This window comes from Giraffa tippelskirchi, chromosome 2 (genome assembly GCF_054371585.1).
Source record: "Giraffa tippelskirchi isolate mGirTip1 chromosome 2, T2T-mGirTip1v1.2.pri, whole genome shotgun sequence".
NCBI classification, from domain to species: domain Eukaryota; kingdom Metazoa; phylum Chordata; class Mammalia; order Artiodactyla; family Giraffidae; genus Giraffa; species Giraffa tippelskirchi.
Window position 1 is genome coordinate 194586379 of NC_137276.1, and position 17101 is coordinate 194603479.

General features: G+C 37.4%; 1 long non-coding RNA gene across 1 annotated transcript in view; it reads left to right on the forward strand.

Moving 5' to 3' along the window:
- LOC145528758 (uncharacterized) overlaps positions 1-17101 on the forward strand; it is a 171998-nt gene that overhangs the window by 127865 nt on the left and 27032 nt on the right. Inside the window, exons 4-5 of the long non-coding RNA XR_014070622.1 lie at positions 5990-6081; positions 12963-13214. This is a non-coding gene — a long non-coding RNA (uncharacterized LOC145528758). The remainder of the gene's footprint in view (positions 1-5989; positions 6082-12962; positions 13215-17101) is intronic.

Here is a 17101-nt window from a genome sequence, read left to right on the forward strand (position 1 = left end):
GGGTGAGAATTTTAGATACAGTGGAACATTGTTCTTTATACATTAGCTTTAAGCATTAGTGCTAGGTTTCAGGTCAGTTCAGTCTCTCAGTAGTGTCCAACTCTTTGTGACCCCATGAACCACAGCACACCAGGCCTCCCTGTCCATCACCAACTCCCAGAGTTTACCCAAACTCATGTCCATTGAGTCAGTGATGCCATCCACCCATCTCATCTTCTGTCGTCTCCTTCTCCTGCCCTCAATCTTTCCCAGCATCAGGGTCTTTTCAAATGTCAGTTCTTCGCATCAGGTGGCCAAAATATTGCACTTTCAGCTTCAGCATCAGTCCTTCCAATGAAAACCAAGGACAGATCTCTTTTATGATAGACTTGTTGGATCTCCTTGCAGTCCAAGGGACTCTCAAGAGTCTTCTCCAACACCACAGTTCAAAAGCATCAATTCTTCAGCACTCAGCTTTCTTTAGAGTCCAAGTCTCACATCCATACATGACTACTGCAAAAACCATAGGCTTGACTAGATAGACTTTGGTGACAAAGTAATGTCTCTGCTTTTTAATACGCTACCGAGGTTAGTCATAACTTTCCTTCCAAGGAGTAAGCGTCTTTTAATTTCATGGCTACAGTCACCATCTGCAGTGATTTTGGAGACCCCCAAAATAAAGTCAGTCACTGTTTCCACTGTTTTCCCATCTATCTGCCATGAAGTGATGCTACCGGATGCCGTGATCTTAGTTTTCTGAATGTTGAGCTTTAAGCCAACTTTTTCACTCTCCTCTTTCACTTTCATCAAGAGGCTCTTTAGTTCTTCTTCACTTTCTGCCATAAGGGTGGTGTCATCTGCATTTCTGAGGTTATTGATATTTCTCCTGGCAATCTTGATTCCAGCTTGTGCTTCCTCCAGCCCAGCATTTCTCATGATGTACTCTGCATATAAGTTAAATAAGCAGGGTGACCATATACAGCCTTGACGTACTCCGTTTCTTATTTAGAACAGTCTGTTGTTCCATGTCCAGTTCTAACTGTTGCTTCCTGACTTGCAAACAGGGTTTTCAAAAGTCAGATCAGGTGGTCTGGTATTCCGATCTCTTTCAGGATTTTCCACAGTTTATTGTGATCCACACAGTCAAAGATTTGGCATAGTCAGTAAAGCAGAAATAGATGTTTTCCTGGAACTCTCTTGCTTTTTCAATGATCCAGCAAATGTTGGCAATTTGATCTCTGGTTCCTCTGCCTTTTCTAAAACCAGCCTGAAAATCTGGAAGTTCATGGTTCGTGTATTGCTGAAGCCTGGCTTGGAGAATTTTGAGCATTACTTTCCTAGCATTTGAGATGCGTGCAATTGTGCAATAGTTAGAGCATTCTTTGGCATTGCCCCTCTTTGGGATTGGAATGAAAACTGACCTTTTCCAGTCCTGTGGCCACTGCTGAGTTTTCCAAATTTGCTGGCATATTGAATGCAGCACTTTCACACCATCATCTTTTAGGATTTGAAATAGCTCATCCGGAATTCCATCACCTCCACTAGCTTTGTTCGTAGTGATGCTTCCTAAGGCCCCTTCACATTCCAGGATGTCTGGCTCTAGGTGAGTGATCACACCATCATGATTATCTGGCCCATGAAGATTTTTTTGTACAGTTCTTCTGTGTATTCTTGCCACCTCTTCTTAATATCTTCTGCTTCTGTTAGGTCCATACCACTTCTGTCCTTTATTGAGCCCATCTTTGCATGAAATGTTCCCTTGGTATCTCTAGTCTTTTCTTGAAGAGATCTCTAGTCTTTCCCATTCTGTTGTTTTCCTCTATTTCTATGCATTGATCGCTGAGTAAGGCTTTCCTATCTCTCCTTGCTATTCTTTGGAACTCTGCCTTCAAATGGGAATACCTTTCCTTTTCTCCTTTGCTTTTCGCTTCTCTTCTATTCACAGCTATTTATAAGGCCTCTTCCGATAGCCATTTGGCTTTTTTGCATTTCTTTTTCTTGGGGATGCTCTTGATTCCTGTCTCCTGTACAATGTCATGAACCTCTGTCGATAGTTCATCAGGCACTCTGTCTTTCAGATCTAGCCCCTTAAATCTATTTCTCTCTTCCACTGTATAATCATAAGGGATTTGATTCAGGTCATACCTGAACGGTCTAGTTGTTTTCCCCATTTTCTTCAATTTAAGTCTGAATTTGGCAATAAGCAGTTCATGGTCTGAGCCACAGTCAGCTCCCAGTCTTGTTTTTGCTGACTGTATAGAGCTTCTCCATCTTTGGCTGCAAAGAATATAATCGATCTGATTTTGATGTTGGCCATCTGTTGATGTCCATGTGTAGAGTCTTCTCTTGTGTTGTTGCAAGAGGGTGTTTGCTATGACCAGTGCGTTCTCTTGGGAAAACTGTATTAGCCTTTGCCCTGCTTCATTCTGTACTCCAAGGTCAAACTTGCCTGTTACTCCAGTTGTTTCTTGACTTCCTACTTTTGCATTCCAGTCCCCTATAATGAAAAAGACATCTTTTTTGGGTGTTAATTCTAAAAGGTCTTGTAGGTCTTCATAGAACCGTTCAACTTCAGCTTCTTCAGTGTTACTGGTCGGGGCATAGACTTGGATTACTGTGATATTGAATGGTTTGCCTTGGAAGCAAACAGAGATCATTCTGTCATTTTTGAGATTGCATCCAGGTACTGCTTTTCGGACTCTTTTGTTGACTCTGATGACTACTCCATTTCTTCTAAGGGATTCCTGCCCACAGTAGTAGATATAATGGTTATCTGATTTAAATTCACCCATTCCAGTCCATTTTAATTCGCTGATTGTTAGAATGTCAACGTTCACTCTTGTCATCTCCTGTTTGACCACTTCCAGTTTGCCTTGATTCATGGACCTAACATTCCAGTTTCCTATGCAATATTGCTCTTTACAGCATTAGACTTTGCTTCTATCACCAATCACATCCACAACTGGGTTTTGTTTTTGCTCTGGCTCCATCCCTTCATTCTTTATGGAGTTATTTCTCCACTGATCTCCAGTAGCATATTGGGCACCTGCCGACCTGGGGAGTTCATCTTTCACTGTCCTATCTTTTTGCCTTTTCATACTGTTCATGGGGTTCTCAAGGCAAGAATACTGAAATGGTTTGCCATTCCCTTCTCCAGTAGATCACATTCTGCCATGCTAGGTTTAACCCTCTCTTTTAGACACTGCTTTGGTGAACTTGAGTAGTGCCCTTCACAATATGCTTTTCTTGGGTGGAGTATTTCCCAAATCAGAGTCCTAGTCTTAATCTAAATTTATTTATTTTTCTTCTTCAAATCTCCAGTCCATCTCTGATGAAATAAAGGAACCAATTCCAAGTTTTATCCTATGGAAATTCTCGTATGCCATTTAATGGTATTTTAGGGTGTGTGTACATGCATGTGCATGCGTGTGTGTGTGTGTGTGTGTTTATCTGCAATGTGAGGAATATCTTCAGAGGGTGAAATAGCTAGATCTAATCTATGTCTTAGGACAATAAGACTGGAGGTGGCATAAATATGAAAAATAAAGGGTAAACACCGGGGACTGGTGACAAGAGAACTGTTTAAGAAAGGACAAGAGTAAAAGTTATTTTGAAGCAGAGAGATGAAATATCTAAAATGCTGAGTGGGAATGAATCCCGATTTGTTCAATATTGTATTGTGTTTTTTTTTTTTTGCATGTGAATTAATAATATGATTTTATGGCAGGAAAAATGGTTTGATTTCATAATTCACATAATTTGTTTATATACTTTGAATAGCTCTACTTATATTTTTGATAATAAAAAAATATAAATATATCTTAAAGTTGGAAAACATGAGTTTTGAGATGAAGAACTAATAAAATTTGTCTGCTGAGTGTAAGTAAGTCAAAACTGAGGGAGACAGACATATTAAAGCTCTCCTTGAAATTTCTAATGGGAATTGTCCAGAAGCCAGTTGGAATTGTGCGGAGAGTAACAGTCTAAATAAATAGATTTGTAAATCTGAATTAATAACTTAAACTTTAGTTGAGTTTTGCAGTCATGCCCGACTCTTTGCAACCCCATGTACAGCAGCATGCCAGGCTTCCCTGACCATCCCAACTCCCAGAGCTTTCTCAGACTCATGTCCATCGAGTCAGTGATGCCTTCCAACCATCTCACCCTCTGTCATCCCCTTCTCCTCCTGCCTTCAAGCTTCCCAAACATCAGGATCTTTTCCAGTGAATCAATTCTTCACATCAGGTGGCCAAAGTATTGGAACTTCAGCTTCAGCATCAGTCCTTCCAATGAATATTCAGGACTGATTTCCTTTAGGATTGACTGGTTGGATCTCGTTGCAGTCCAAGGAACTCTCAAGAGTCTTCTCCAACACCACTAGACTTAAACCTTGGTGTGCTTTAGCTTTCTAGATCTCAGTTTCTTGTTTAAAATGAAAATGATGTGGGACTGCCCTGATAGTCCAGTGGTTAAGACTCTGTGCTCCCAATTCAGGGGATCAGGGTTCGATCCCTGGTCAGGAAAGTAGATCCCACATGCTACAAGTAAGAGATCACAGTGAAGATGAAGATCCCATGTGCCAAACTAAGACCTGGTAAAGTCAGATAAGTAAATAAATATTTAAAAAATAAAATGAATATGATGAACCAGAACTTTGTAAGACTTTTTAAGTCCTGTGCTTCTTTGAGATTGCTAAATATCACAGCTCTGTCTGATATCTTCCTAAACTCTGTATTTTTGCTTTATTACTTAAATTTGTTGTTTTTTTCTTTATGGAGCATAGTTGACAAAATTTTTTATCTTTAATATATACAGTGTGATGATTTGATATGCATATGCTTTGTGAAATGGTTACTACATTCAGGTTAATTAACACATCCATCACCTGAAATAGTTTCTTTTGCATGGTGAGAATATTTAAGATCTACCCTTTTAGCAAATTACAAGTGCTACTAACTATATATAGTTATAGATATTACAGTGTTACTAACTATATTCATCATGTTGTACCTTAGATCTCAGAACTTGTTCATCTTAACAACTGCAGGCTTAAACCCTTTGACCAGCATCTCCCTACTTCCTTCCCCCTTTGCTATGCTATGCTATGCTAAGTCGCTTCAGTCGTGTCCGACTCTGTGCGACCCCATAGACGGCAGCTCACCAGGCTCCGCCGTCCATAGGATTCTCCAGGCAAGAATACTGGAGTGGGTTGCCATTTCTTTCTCCAGTGCATGAAAGGAAAAGTGAAAGTGAAGTCGCTCAGTCGTGTCTGACTCTTAGCAACCCCATGGACTGTAGCCTACCAGGCTCCTCCGTCCATGGGATTTTCCAGGCAAGAGTACTGGAGTGGGGTGCCATTGCCTTAGGCCCTGGTAATCACCATTCTACTTTGAACCACAAAAGAAATACCACTTTGTGCCTATTAGAATGGCTTTTATAAAAAAGACAAGAAATAACAAGTGTTGGTGAGGATGTGGAGAAAAGGGAAACCTTGTACACTGTTGATGCAATTATTATGGAAAACAGTAGGAGGTTCCTCAAAAAATTAGAAATAGAACTCCATATGATTCTGCAGTCCCATTTTTGGGTATATATTTGAAGGAAATATAATCAGTATTTCAAAGAGATATTTGTTCCCCCATATTCACTGAAGCATCATTTATGATAGCCAGGATGTAGAAACAGCCTAAATGTTGACAGATGAATGGATAAAGAAGATGTGATACACACACACACAGTTCAACCATTTGTAACAGCATGGATGAAGTTACAGGATTATAGGATATTATGCTAAATGAAATAAGCCAGAGAAGGAAAGACATATGATTTACTTATAAGTGGAATCTAAAAAAAAAACTTGTATTTTTAAGTACATTTGGAGGATGGTAAATCTATATGAGACACTGCTTATTTATGTACTTATTTATATGCCTTTCTTTGAAGGGAGATCCTGGTGATTCTGGCAAGCCTTAGTAATTCAAAAAGAAATCTTTTTCTCTTGTTTCTCCAGAGATTTTGCAGTTGGATCTGCCAACTTTCATATCAGACAATAAGTGGAGTTCCTGACAACAAGAAGAAAACCAAGCTATTAAAAATTTCCTGGTGAGGTTTGTAAATTTTGCTTTACTATACCGCTTATCCTGGCTGATCTTCAGTGAACACATTTTTCCTTTATTTCATTTGTTGCCATACTGATTGGTGTGATGTGTTAGTCCTATGATTATATTTTTTAATTTTGGAAATTTATAAAAAACAGAAATTTTTGAATGCTAATGTGGTATTATTGATTTCAGAATTAATAATTGTTAGCATTATATCATAGTTGTTTCATATTCTTTCTATTCTCTTCAAAGAAATCGAGCATTAAATAGTATTTTTCACTTGAATACTATTATTTTTTTCTCTTTCTAGTGGTTATCACTTGAGCATATTTAAACATGGATAGCTATAAGATTAAATGCATTCCCACAAGCCACACAGGTAATCAGTGGCAATGCAGATTCCAGAGCATGGGTCTCTAGAGTCTTGATATACTGTTCTATTTATAGGACCATTGATCTAGTTCCTGATTGAATTAAAAATGAAATGGTATTAATAAGTATCATGATTTTCTAATCTTTCAGTTAAAACCACACGATACTTTTGTTCTTAGTTTGTATTTAGAAAGTGGCAAGAGATTTAACCCTAAAAATCGAAATAAACTAGAGAACCTACAGAATCTGGCTTTTAAAACCCGTCAGAGATCTGAGTACACAAAAAACATAAAAAGAACTAAACTCCAAGAGCAATGTATACTTAGTATGGAGGGAGACTAACATAGCTGCTCTCATCTCTGATGTAGTGGCAAGATGAAGAGGAATCTGCAGTATAAAAAATGGAAATACTAGAATGAAGACAGCATGATAAGAAACTGTTAATTCTCCAACAGATTTAGGAGCTTAGAAACGGCAGAGAAAAGGATAAATGAACTTAAAAGACAGGTCAATTGAACATATTAGAAGAATGTTTGTGTCTCTACCCAACCTCCCTACAAATTCACATGTTAAAGTTCTAATCTCCAGTGTGGTGATAAGGAGATGGGGCTTGTGGTGGGTGATTAGATCATGAAGACGGAGCCTTCATGAATGGGATTAGTGGCCTTATAAAGGAGCCTCTGGAAAGCTCCCTTATCCTTTCTGCCTTTTAAGGCCATAGTGAGATGATGCTTTTCTATGAATTAGGAAGCAGGCTCTCACAGATACCAAATCGTTTCTTGAGCTTGGACTTTTCAGACTCTAAAACTGTGAGAAATAAATTTCTGTTGTTGATAAGTCATGCTGTCTGTGCTATTCTGTCTTAGCAGCCAGAATATACAGTTGACCCTTGAACAGCATGGGAATTAAGAGTGTTGGCCCTGTGTCCAGTCAAAAATCCTAGTATAATTTATAGTTAGCTCTTTGTATGCCCAGTTCCTTCTTATCTGTAGTTCTGCATCGCTGGATTCAACCAACCACAGGTCATGTAGTACTTGTAGTATTTACTGTGGGAAAAAAAAAAACCCATGCGTAAGTGGAATCACATATTTCAAATCCATATGGTTCAGGGGTCAACTGTACCATGACATATGTATGTGTTTATGTGTGTATAAACACGTTAATTTATACACACACATGCATGCATAATCCCCCTCACCCCAATATAATAACAAGTTTGTTAAGTGCCTAGAAACAACTGGGATGTAGAAAAACTAAGAGGGGTATAACATTCTTTATGTGTTAAAAAGGCTACAGTATAATTAAATGATAATCCATCAGGGTTCATTTGGACTATCTTCTGGAAATGGAGGGGCACATTTATAAAAATAGTTCGATGCAATTTTTAAATCCTTGCACATTTTCTAAATCCTTACCAACTCTGTAGTCTTTTTCTTTATTATACTTTTGCATTACTGTTCATCTTGAAAGAAAACAGACTTGTTTTGATGACAGATGATTATTATTACCATTCAGCAGTCAAGAGAAAATAATTGCTGAAAAGGTTAAGACTTTGATATGCTCATGTAATAAGTTCAAGGATAGGCAATCCAGTGATGATATTTCATACAGGCTTGTGCTCTTTCTGACTTTGTTCAGCCATCTTTCTTGTATGTGGATATCTATGGATATCAGTATTTAGGCAGAAAAAGGAAGAGACAGGGCAAAAGGCAGATACCTATTGAAATAATGTCTTTCACCAATGTCCCAGTGAAAGGATTTCTTTTATTTCTCTTTAACCAGCACTGTGTCTCAGGACCACCTCCATAAAGGACATAGGAAAATGTGAAATATTTGCTTGCAGGGCTTGCTGCCAAATATAATAACATGGGAGTTCTTTCAACAAGGAAGAAAAGTTAGGTATCTTGTTAGGCAGTTGTTAGTAACTTGAAACTAACAATCTTGTCCAGCCAGTTTTAGAAATCTTGACTTTTCAGCACAAAAATGGCATTATGAAAATCACAATTCCTTTTAAAATTTTTTTAAATTATAATTTACTAAATTAGAAAAACGTAGTAGCACAATGTGGACTGGTTAAAAAGAGAGTAGAAGTGATATCTCTGAATAGATAGCATCACTTTTCAGCATTTTGGCTAAAATCAAGTGTGAATAAAGAGTAGGAATTTTAAATGCAACTAGCAATGGATGGTTTACCTGAAGAGACATAGAAGCAACAAATTATTATCTAGAGAGAAATGGAAATGATACCATTAAAGTATACATGATTTGTAGTAAGCTAGTAGTCAGCACTCTAATTTGAATAAAAATGAACCTCACCTATAAATTTTGAATAATTGTGAAAGAAGCTATCTTGCGAGTTGAGTTTTTTGTCACTGAAAGTGATCAAGAGTTGGGTAATGACCAGTTGAATGGAATTTAAGCCTGGAATATATTGTTAAACTAGATAATTACTGTGATCATTGGGATCTATTCCTTGATTACAGAGAGAGGACAAACGATGCTAATCAGCCTAGTATGTGATTTGCTTTTTGACCTTTTAAACAAATTAGTAAATATATATTTTCTCTTTAAATTACTCAGCAGATAATCTAAGATAATGTAATTAAAATTTGAAAATCATGAGGCAGAATACTTCTAGCGACAGAAATATTTGTTAGAACTGTCCTTATGAGTTGAGGAGATATACAGTTCTGACTATTTAACTTAGATAAAATCTATCTCAAATGACAAATTGTAAGGGATTTTTCATATAGTTCAGGAGTTTCAGACAAATACCTTGTCTAGATATGGTTTGATCAAGTCTCTAGTCTACTCTGTGTTTCAGTTATATCTTCAAATTGGTGTTTCTCAAGGTGGCAGCCTGATGAAACATCCACAGATCACATCATTAAGAGGGGATTGATACGTGTCTCCAGAATTCTTTTCATAAATACCAATTTGTGTAATGATTGGTCTAATCTTCAACTAATCTCAGTGGCCAGAAAATTAATAGAATTTTTCCGAGATGTCCAGAATCATTTACTGTGTGGATTACTGTGACAAAAGGGGCAGTGAAGAATTTGAGACTATGTCAGTGATTATAGAACAGTCAAAATATACCTAGTTCCAACCAACCCTCATTTTGGAATGATTGTTGAGGAGATAACCACAATGTCCATTCTTGCAGTGAAAAACACTCCAAATAGTTTGAAGTATATGCAAAAACATGATTTTATGATCTCAATTTCAGAGGTTATAAAAGATATTAAAAGTTCAGAAATGGACATTGTCAGTTCTAGAAATGTAGTTGGCAAGCACCTTATAATTATTGCATTCAAATTTTAAAAATTTTAAATGATAGAGATCACTGACACATTTATTGTGCATTTGTGAACGAAGGTAGCCAGTTTCATTGTATTTTAAAAATAAGTTATGAAACTACCAAAGACTCAGTCTGAAATTATGCGCCTTGGAAAACAGATTCAAATGTCCACTGCTGTCTATGGCCACAGTGGCTTCCAAAGCTACTAGAAAAAAACCAAACTTTTTTTTTTTGACCAAGAATAATCTTTTGATAAGACTCTGTTAATCCTTAAAGATAAATACCTTATTTGGGATTTCTGTCACTGCAGAACATGAGTTTAATTTCAAATGATTTTAAGTGACACACACTTTCAATACCCTTGGTCTTTTTCACGTATCTTGAAGAAATTACCATTGATTCTTACTTTGTCTTTCTTGAGTCACACACAAATTGCTGCCAAGTGACAAGAAGAGAAATACAGGAACTCAAACATCTTTGTATAGAATATGTTTTGTATATAAATTAGTTTTGGAGAATGAATTATTATACCCTATTCCAGTAATAGCACAGAAAATTTAACTTTCATTATCAAATGGCAGAAAGCCATAAATTGTGTCCTGTGATGATACAGTTATTAGAGGAAGTGTCAGTGTTTCATTTCAGTATATGTCTGTGCTTGTCTAGTGGTTTGAAATTTAGAAACATATATAGTTGTATCATTCCATAGTATTATTTTATCTTTTACCAATAGTTTTAAAAGTTATTCAAATGATTATATATGTATATATATAATACATATTTCAGATATTACATGTAAAAGTTATGACAATAGTAGAAAAGACTAGGAAGCTCTAGATTAGATTTTAGCTCTAGCATTTAAGGTCAGGTAAACTTAAATAATCACTTAAGTCATTGTGGAACCTCAGGCTTCTCATGTGGAAAATGGGGCAATTCTCTGTATGCATAGTGTTGTGCTGAGAATCAATGAGGTAATAAATCACAGGGTTTATTAGTTTTCAACATGTCAGTTCTACTCTTCACATAACTTAGAGGGTTATTGTAAGAACATAAAAGGAAACTGGGCTTCCCAGGTGATGCTAGAACCTGGTAAAGAGCCTGCCTGCCTCTGCAGGAGATGTAAGAGACGTGTGTTCGATTCCTGGGTCGGGAGGATCCCCAGGAGAAGGGCCTGGCAATTCACTCTAGTATTCTTGCCTGGAGAATTCCATGGACATAGAAGCCTGGCGGGTTCCAGTCAACAGGGTCACCAAGAGTCAGATATCACTAAGGCGACATAGCATGCATGCAAGAAAGAAACTATGTAAATAAGAGTATACGAAGATAATTAATATTTTATTAGTAATATTGCTCTACCACTATTATCTAAATCAGTAGTCTCCATTACAGTGAAAGGTGATTTGTTTCTAAAAAGGTAGTTATTTGAACTTCTGTATGGTTTTTGATTTCAATAGCCTGGAACTGATGAGAAGAAAGTATCCATATTGACTTTTTTTATTTTTCAAATTCCCTCAATTTGGTTTTGAGTATGGAGAGCAACATTTGACAAACTCAGAGCAAATATTTATATCATAAACAAAAGAATAAGAAAAATGAATGAAAAAGATATACGTATCATACACAGAAAGTTGATTTTATTTCTACATAAAAAGGGATAACTATTTCTGAGCTAAGGGGATGTATTAGGGATGAGTGAGGGAGGAAATAGAATTTAACCACCAGCGTGGAACTCTGTTCCTATCAGCCTCTACCACCACTACCCAGCAGTTACCCAGTAGGAAGGATGGATTTTATTTTTTCCCCCCTGAGGCCCCATCCTTGAGTTTCTGATTCAGTTGGTGGGGCCTGAGAACTTGCATTTCTAATAAATTCCCAGGTGATGCTCATGGCTGTCTGGTGGAGACACATTTTGAGAACCTTTGTGCCGGGTAACACCTTGGGGTGTTGAAAGGACCTGAACCCCAGATGAGAGAATCTGTAGAAAGATGTGATATTTACCCCAGACCCTGCCTCGAACCTCAGGAAAATTCATCATTGTGGAATGTTCTAGCATGGAATCATTGCAATAGAGAAAAAAATGTTAGCAGTGTGTGGGTAAATAGAAAAAGTCCAGAGATAAGTCCCCCTCACTATTTAAATTTTCCTACTGAATATAGAAGAGATCTGAAAATGTCCACAGTAGAGTCAAGTATGAGGTAAAAAGCAGTAAAAAGCTGCAGATGCTATGCTTGCCAAGGAGTTGGCATAGTAAGGGATAAAGAACTTTATGGTCAAGTTTGTGGTTCAGGAAGCCTAGCTGGCTTCTGAAGGGAGGATGTGGGACCTGAGGAGAGAGATGAGCTAATAGGGTGAGACTGCTAGGATTCTCTTGGTGTCATACTACCATCCCTGCCAGGGAAAATGGAAAAATTAATCAGTGATGGATTCCTGAGTGTAACAGTGGGATTCAGAACATGCTACCCCCAAATGTGGCATCTTGGCATATGAAATATCATAAACTGAAGGAGTTCTTAAAAGGTGGCAGAAGCAGGAAGGTCACTCTGACTCCTCACCCTCTCATCCTTCTTCCCTGAAACAAATTATAAAACTCTCATGTGAAAGATACCTCACTATACCGGAAGGGGGAAGATATTCTTGTCACAAGGATTGGAAATTTAGGGTCAAGAAGTCTATACAAACAATGCTTGTTAAACCAACAGTATTTTGGACTCTATGGGAGAGGGCAAGGGCGGGATAATATGGGAGAATGGCATGGAAGCATATAAATTATCATATGTGAAACGAAACGCCAGTCCAGGTTCGATGCATGATACAGGGTGCTCGGGGCTGGTGCACCGGGATGACCCGAAGGGATGGGATGGGGAGGGAGGTGGAAGGGGGATTCTGGAGGGGGAAAACATGTACACCCATGGTGGATTCATGTCAGTGTATGGCAAAACAAATACAATATTGTAAAGTTAAAAAATAGAAAATAAACTAATTAAAAAAAACCCAACTCTTACCTTCCTAGTTACGTCTTCATTTGCTGTCCTTGGCTCAAACCCCTTTGTCTTCTCAGTTCTTCACAAATGCATTGTTTTTGTTGTAAACGTATAAAAGCTTCCCGTTCTTGTCATTTCTTCACATCTTTATTCTTTTGTGAGCACCTGTGTATATGCAAAAATTCAACAAAATTATATGCCTTTCTCCTGTTGCTGTTTCTTTTTCAGTTTAATTTGCAGACTCATCTAGGAACCCTAGGTTGGGAAGATCCCCTGGAGAAGGGCATGGCAACGCACTCCAGTATTCTTGCCTGGAGGACCCCATGGACAGAAAAGCCTGGTGGGCTGTAGTCCATTGGGCTGCAGAGAGTTGGACATGACAGAGTGACTGACACAGGGACCCCAAGAGGGTTGAGGAACTTCTTACTCCCCTGGAATAAGTATATGCACAGTGAACCCTCCTTCCTCAAAGTCACAACAGTAAGACTTTTAAAAACTTTTTTACTTAATTGTATCATTTATTCCCAGGCCTTAAGTTTTTGTTTCTTCAGTTTCTTCTGGTATATCTTTTTCTTCTGTGCAGCCTCCTCTTACTAGATTTAGGAACAATCTGTTCTTTTTCAGTAAGCATCATCTCATTGTGACAGGGAGGGCTCATGTATGGGTTGATTGGACCATGAGCTCTGTAATTCCTGTGCCACATCTTTGGGGGCTTTGTCTTCACCTGGATGTGTTCAATGACTAGAGAATCTACCTCAAAGCCTTTAAGATCAGTATTACTCTCTGCACTTTTGAGCATGTGCAGTAAAAATTCAGCACTCTTTTTGGGTCACTGTCCCTGTGTCCAGCCCCACTGTTTGGCCTGTGCACACCTACCAACTTCACCGTTGTGATGACGGAATGGCACACGTTGCTTCTGTAAAGGGCCATCCTTCAGATACTTTGGTGGCTTTTCAGTTATGCAGACCCTTAATGACCTGTGCGGTTTCATGAGTGTTCCTAAAATGAAAACGAAGATTTCAACTTAGTGGTTTGCATGATTTTGTGGAGTTTTCTGGGTCAGGTGAATAGTGAACCACGTTTAGAGGTCATGTCAGGCCATTTACCAGAGAAGCAACAGTAAGACTCTTGAAGTTTTGATTACTAAAAGGAGAATGGAGAGAGAGAGGACTCTGAATTTGATTGGCTAGCTCATCAAATTTTATACAAACAGGAAGTGAATATGTTTATTATCTAAATGACTTCCTTCTGCTGTAAGAAATGAGCTTTTGAGAATTATGTTGAATTTACTAAGAGGAAGATAATTCTGTTTTTCAATGATTAAGTTATTTGAACTACTAATATGGCAAATTTAAAGCTGCTATTATCAAATTGTATTTATTAAATAATTATCAGTTTTATTAAATAAAAGTGTACTTAATTAGCATTTATCACTTTTGGTCACCATAGAATAATCAGTAATTTTTGTGAGCTTATAATGTGTCAACCTTTAAAATCTAAAAAAGTAAACATAACTGATTTGTTTAATTACATTTATTAATCACTCCTATCTAGTACTCTAGGCTGAGTAATACAAAATTGCTGGTGTTTGATGACTTTGAGCTACTAAAAGAGCAATTTCATTTAGTGGAACTTAATACCTCCCAGGATATACAGAGTGCCTTTTGGTCACTCCAGGTTGGGAGCACCCGGAATAAATGATAAACAATGGTTGATAAGGTTTACAGGAAGATGCATTTAGCAAGAAACTTATTTTTATGATGAGCATAACATTGAAAATAATTTTTTAAAAGTCATTAGATCTGGAAGACATATATTTATGCTTCTTACAATTTAATCCAGGTTTTTTCCAGTGTGGTCCAGAGAACCACAAAGAACTTTTTTCTGGTATTGAAATTTGATTAAAGAAGACTATGAAATTATTTTGGAAAGTCTTTTCAGATTTTTAATCATGTACTACTTATGCACGATCAAAATTTTCTGGTTATTTTCTACTAACTTATTTTTTATAAATGTTGAAAACACTGTTCAAGTCAACCTTAAACTTGATATGTGCATATATTCTTAACAGTAACTATTAAAGACTTATCTATTGGAAGTTAGTGTTTATTAATACAAACAAGGTGGAGTTTTGGCTTTCCTGGTGGCTCAGCTGGCAAAGAATCCGCCTGCAGTGCTGGAGACCTGGGTTCAATCCCTGGGTTGGGAAGATCCCCTGGAGAAGGGAACAGCTACCCACTCCAGTATTCTGGCCTGGATGGGGTCTACAAAGAGTTGGACATGACTGGGTGGCTTTGACTTTCAATGCAAATAAGGTGGAGTTTTAGGATGTACACGAATGGAAGTGACAGTTTAGGTGAAAGGAGAATGTTTTGGGCAGGAGCGTTTAGCCCTGTCTTATATCATTCTGTGCACTTCTGTTTTTTTTGTGTTAACTCCAATTTCAAATGATTACACTTTATATATGGTAAAGTTTGTCTTTCTGTGGTGTATAGGGAAGTAAACCAGAAATAATTGGGATAATTCATTTCTTACCCTGTGTTTACTCAAAAAGCTTCCATAGTGTACAAGATAAGAAAAGTTATAATCACAAATGTAAACCTACTCTTTTGGAAAGCAAGTTGGAAAAGCAGTGTGTTTTCTAATGGAGATTATTGAAATGTATAGACTATTAGCAGCTGAAAACAACTTTTTCATTCTCTTTTTCCTGAATACCCTTCTGCAAAGGCCTCTCCTGACTCCCACAGTGCTCTAGGCCAAGACTGCTTTTGGAGCAATCACAGCATTGAGCTTAGGGTGACTCTTCTCTGTGAAGAAACTTCAGAAATCCTGAGGACTGGTTGCCTCCCAAATCTGGAAAAGGGAATAAGATTCCATATATTCTTTCCATCTGTGATGTGCTAAGAACAGAAATGTGTATGATCAATCTTGAAAACATTCCAAGAAAGTCATTTGGTGATGCAGTATTCATGATCTGTTGACATTCAAGATGAATCTGAGATGCCACAGTGATTCTCAAAGCCAAATTTATTAATATCTGTCAACTGGGATAATTTAGTATTTAAATCTATATCGTTCTTGTCTATGTTTCTATACAAGAGACCTTCCATTTCCTTTCCTTACAAAACATTCCTAAACACAGCATCATGCTTCTGTTAACAATCCAAAGAAACAACTGTTTCACGTTTACTCAGAAACAGAATACCTCAGCATTTAATTATTTAGAAATAATGAACAATGACATCAACATTTCTCAGTCTTCAGGTACATGTTGAGTTTTGAAAATCTGGTTCATTCAAATTGTGACCAAGAAATCCGGTTGTTTAAAACCTTGTGTTATTTTGGTCTTTCTATGAGTTTTTATGGAAATTATGTTTTCCATGGGAAGCAAGATTATGTTAAGGTCTTCTCACAGCAAAAACATCTTCCTTAAATTATTGTGGATTCTATTCACTATGACTGTTGTCACAGACAAGATTATCACTTGTAAAGGAGTGAATGTTTTAAAGGCTAATGGCAGAAGTGGTGAACTGGAGAAAAGCAGAACTAGCTAAGGTAATTTCCTTCCAATTTGTGATAAAGCCCAGAGTCTGAGATGGGAAAAAAGGAAGAAGCATTTGGAAAAATGAAAGGATTTGGAAATGAAACGTAGGGGAAAATGGGTGGTTAGAGAAAGAGCACTGGTTGTTTAGAGTTTGCAGGGTTTCAGAGTCTTACCCTGAGGAATGCTGGCCAAGTAGAAATAGAAAAGGTAGTACTCATACAGATAATTGTGCGAGTCTGCTCTTAAAGGTGTGACCTAATTCATGAAAAAGTCAGGGAGACACTTGTTGGCATCGAAAAGGTATATTCAGTTTTCTACTTTAAATTTTAAAAAATTTGAAAATCAGAATAAAATAAAAAATGCCATTGGTGATCTGAGGTAACTGAGAGGAAATTGCTTCTCTTTGGACTGACAAGAGATTCAGGGAGGAGAAATGAAGATTGAAAATTGGAGAGAAGAGGCAGGCAGGGAGTGAAGTGTGGAAGGAAAATTCCTTGAGTACCGAGCATATGTTGGATATATAAGTGAACTGTTTCATTTATGCTTATCTTCTAAGCTTTACAACAGTGGTTCTATTAGTAGATAATTTTTTCTCTAAAAAAGTTAAGTGCTCAAAAGGGTGGGGATATATGTACATATATAGCTGATTCACTTTGTTGTACAACAGAAACTAACACAACATTGTAAAGCAATTATACTCCGGTAAAAAATAAAATAAAAGAAGTTGACTTCCCTGGTGGCTCAGACAGTAAAGAATCTGCCTACAATGCCAGAGACCAGGGTTAGATCCTGGGTTGGGGAGGATCCCCTGGAGGAGGAAATG